The following is a 4,693-nucleotide window of genomic DNA, read 5'->3' as shown; positions in this document are numbered from 1 at the left end:
TGAAGTTTTAACTAAATGAAGAAAGTTCACAACAGAGGCTATGAATCACCGGAGATTCCTTTTTTTAAAATTTCAAAATATTAACTGGGTACAAGTGTTTGAGGTGAGAAATATACCACTGGGGAAAAATGAATACCTGTATCAGTGAGTAAATGAAACTGGCCAGTGGACCCAGACGGCTTTTCAATTCAGGCTGCATTGAGGGTCTCTTTTCAGCCAGACTTGTCAGAGTCAGAAGCACAGTAAAAGAAACCCAGTTGCCATCTGTCCCCAGATTTATACCAGCATGAATTCCTGAAATTTAGTGGTTACAAACCAGAGCAGAGAAATCGGCTCCAGGCTGAGCCCTGTAAGTAGAGTTCCTTAGTTCAGCACAGTGTTCTGAAACTGATCCATTCAATACAATTATAACCTTTAACACAGAAACAGAGTTTTTTCTTGACAGCAACTTAAACACAATGTTTATATTTTAATTAACATATAGATGGTGAAATAAAAATTCAGCGAATTTTAAAGCTATAAGAAGAAATTTCAGACAAACTACTTTCCCAGACACCATCTCAAAGACAAGCGTATAAACACAATTTCTCGTGAGGACATAATTTACTCTGTTCTGACTTTAGAGAAACTGAAATCAAAAGTTTGGGGAAGCACCTTGCAGTTTATATCCTAGTTTTCAACAAGTGATTTTTTTGGCCTTAAACAAGTTACTTAATCTTTTTGAATCTCAGTACCCTCATTTATAAAATAGAGCTAAAAAGCTTCCTTCACAGAATTGTGGGATTCCATCTGTGAAAAATGAATCCTTGCCTGACAGAATAGGAACCAAATGAAGTCACATAGGCCCTTTTCTTCATACCCACTCCTTCCTCCTTCAGTAAAACCAAATAAGACAAAAGAAAAGAGAAAGAACTTACCTTTCTAACAAAGGCAGAGTCCAAATAGGAGATGGCGTCCAGGCAGAAGGAAAAATTGGTAAAATCAAATTCACCTGTTAAGCTATTAAGTGGAGAAGTTGGGGCCTGGGCAGAAAATCTCTGCCTTTAATTCAGTGATAAATACAAAGTGAGTGCTTAATAAAAATGGAATTTCTTTTAATATAATGAAAAGAATAACTAAAGTGAATAAATAAATGAATGAGTGACTAACGTCCATCTGAAAGGTTCTTTGCACCCCTACATGAATACTTTTTTCACTGCTCTTGCCTTTTAAATAGGTGGTTTTCAATACTGGCGTCATAATAAAATTGCGTGACTTTCATGTTAATCTGAATTTTTCAATTAAAAAAATAAAATTGCATGGGTAACTTTTAAAATCCCTATGCCCATGGAATTTGTGGGGTCATCAGTAATTTTTAATGTCCCCCAGGTGATTCCAACATGCTGGCAAGGCTGATCACAGGTTCATCCCCTCTAGGCTCTGTCCCACCTCGTATGGGTTTACTTGATGACAGACATCACCATTCTCTTTCAGTGCCTTTGAGGTAATAATCAGTTAGTTATTCTATTTTGTCCTACTTTACTAACAGATGAGAATTAAATAATGCATGAAGCCCTTGCTGTATTCCATTCCATTCGGTAACTAAGACCAGGTGGAATCATTAGTAATAGCAGAAATTTTGGATAGATTTGAAATTTTAGATAGATTTGAAATGGATTACAGTTCTCACCGAGCAGTAGAATAACTTGAAAGGGTAAAGCACCCTCTCTTGCTCTATGTCTAACTAACTCAGAAACCCAGCCTCCATTTTTTTTGTGTGTGGTTGTTGTCGTTGTTTGTTTTTTATAATAAGTAGGATTTTTGGTAAATGCAAATGCGGGGGCAGCAGAGTAAAATCCCTCATGAGCACAGGGGCTGCCACTTATCCAAGGGACCACAGTCGGTGAAATCTTTGACCCCACAGCCATCTGGGATGGGCTGCTACTCAGCCACCATGTCTTCAAATCCATCTGAGTTAAACTTGGTAAAGCCCCACTTGTTTGAGATGTGAATCTTCAAGGAAACTTGAACTTGGCCCTGAATGGGGCCTCAATCTCATGTTCCTTGTTTTGCAGTTTAGTGTGGATGGACATCATGAATTGGCCAATGTGAACCCTGGCCACAGTGCCCTGGGGCTTTCCAGAGGCACCACCTATACCTGTCTGGAGCCTGGCTTGGAGACAAGGTCTGACACATGAATGTATGTGGGAAAGGGCTGTCTCCAAGGTCCCTTAGAGCAACCCATACAAGAAACAGGCTGCATACACTACCAACAGGAGGCTGCTGTTTGTAGCCATTGTACCAGCCCCTCCTCTTATACCAAATGAATCAGAATCTCAGAAGTTGAGACCAGGCATAAGAATTTTTTTTTTTAAACCTAGGGATAACTTCCATAAGGTAGGAATTGTTCATGTTGCTATATACAGGACACTGCTACCATCAACTTCAAAGGCATCGGCTCCAGTGGTCAGTAGAGAAGGCAAAGCAGAGTAATGAGACCCTCGTTTAAATATAATCCTGCTGGTTCTTCTTGAAATGTATAGCTCTCAAACCATCACTATTAGGACTAAGGAAGGCAGGGCAAGGTCAGCTGTGCCCTCTGGTCTGTAAGTGTAACCTAGACAGAATACACTCTTTTTAATCTCAATTTAATCCAAATTAATTTTCATGTAATTGCACATATTTGGAACATTATACTCTGATAGAGTGAGGCTGTCCATTTGGGGGCTTTTACTGCATTTATAATTAAGTCTATTAGTAATTAAATATCGATCTGTCCTTTTAAAAGGCATAAGGCCACCAGAATCCTAATTTACATAGTACATAAATGTGGTCATATTAGACATCTTGTTTTTTCTTTTGTACTCTGTTATCACTTGTTAGCTTTTCTCTATTTTTGAGCCCCCCTTCCCCCTTCCCCACTTTACATTTATTGCATCTTTCCTTCCCAAGAAAATCATGTTAAATATGTAGTAACTCCCTCCTCGATGCCACAGGCAGCATGGAGCTCAGGACAGCCCCTGTGAGGCTGCTCCTCAGCCTGCTGGGTGCTCTGGTGGCTGCCACGGGTGGGGATTTTGACTTGTCCCAATCCACTCTGACTCACCAAAAGCCCAGCCCTAGGACAATTTAAACTCAGAAGATCCTTTGGTGGTGGTGGAGGAAACAATGACCCAGCACTGCCTAACCCACCCAAGCCCAAGCCAAATTCAAACCCAACCCATGTGATACCACTGGTGGCTTCTCAGATGCTGGGCTTGCTGATGGAATGTCAGGTGGAAAAGGTGCAGGAAGCCCCAGGAACAAGGAGGAACAGGCTGAGTCCCCTGGCATGATCTTTACAATTATGGGGGCTGTAGTGATGGCTGTGGCTGGAGCTAATTCCATCTTCAGTGCTTACCAGAAAAGAAGCTGTGCTTGAAATAAAACATGGGACAGGGCAGAGGAATAGGCCTTGTACTTGGGTAAACTCGTCCTTGTCCCATGCCCCTAAGTGGGCACTTGTACTCCCCTCAGCCAAAGTCCTTGAGGGGTTCCTGTATGATGTGAAAATCTGACCATTATCGAGTCCCAGTTTTACAAACATCCCCAACACTATACCTGACACAGAACTCCAGGCAGTTCCCAAATTACATGTACCTTCAACATATCTGAAACTTAGATGATAGCATTGACATTTGTAGTATTATTAGTAGTAGTAGTAGTAGTATTGAATATAAGGTAAGATTTCCATCAGTTTCCTCAATAGGTCTTTCATTTGTGAGGATTTTTTATATATTATGTCAATAAAAAGAATTTAGAGACCAAAAAATAAAAACAAAAGAAAAATTGAAATGTAACTATTCTACCATATTTTCAGCATACACATGCATAAAATATATACATATATTTTCATTATTTGCTACATAAAAATACATCTTCTCTGTACTTTCTTGCTTCTTTTCCTTTTTCCTCAAGATTATCTCATGGAAATTCTGCAAAGTACCTTGATAAATCTCTGATTCATTTTAAGTAGCTACAAAACAATTCATTATATACAAGTGTTATATTTCAGTCATTAAAATAAATATTTTCCCCCTCTTTCTTGCTATTATGAGCGGTAATAATTAAAGTATTAATTGAACATCTTTATATACTTACACATTACCTACTGGAGCTTGTAATTCTGTGACCTAAATACCTAGTGGAATTTGTGGGTCAAAAGGTATATGAGGTTTGTTTGCTTATATTTTAATTGTAATACCCATTGCTAGATTTCCTGTCCTAAAGAAAACAATTTGTATATCTACCAGCAATATGTGGAAATACTGTTTCTTCTATACCACCACAAACAGCAGGCAGATACAGGCCCTTATTTTGTCTTGGCCAATCTAATCAGGTGCCCAGTAAGCTCTCATTTTCAATTCAGTTTGTATTTCCCTAGTGAAATTGATCATCATTTGGCCTTTTTGATTTGTTGTCCTCTGAACTGCCCATTCTTGTCATCTTTTCATTTTTTCATTTGGAAATGTACAGCCTCAATAATCTTCAAGGAATTTTTAGTATATAGCCACGTAGGGAAGAAAAAACTTAAGCTGCAATTTTGATACATGGCCTATTTCATATTAAAAATATTCTGTTTTTTTCTACCTTGAAATTTGATTAGAAATTCCTAATAATTTTTTTTAATACTGGCTGGGTGCCTATAGCACATGGGTTATGCTGTGCTGGTTAT

At 38.6% G+C, this 4,693-nt stretch overlaps 1 pseudogene; it reads right to left on the bottom strand.

Annotated features, from left to right (window-relative positions):
* Positions 1–2,192: 2,192 nt before the first annotated feature.
* LOC111725783 lies at positions 2,193–2,284 on the bottom strand (annotated as a pseudogene).
* Positions 2,285–4,693: the final 2,409 nt, after the last annotated feature.

The sequence above is a fragment of the Otolemur garnettii genome, unplaced genomic scaffold (genome assembly GCF_000181295.1).
Source record: "Otolemur garnettii isolate 467f Iridium unplaced genomic scaffold, OtoGar3 scaffold00002, whole genome shotgun sequence".
In the NCBI taxonomy this organism is placed as follows: Eukaryota; Metazoa; Chordata; class Mammalia; order Primates; family Galagidae; genus Otolemur; species Otolemur garnettii.
The sequence above is the reverse complement of the archived record's forward strand: the minus strand, read 5'-3'. Positions and strand labels throughout refer to the sequence as shown.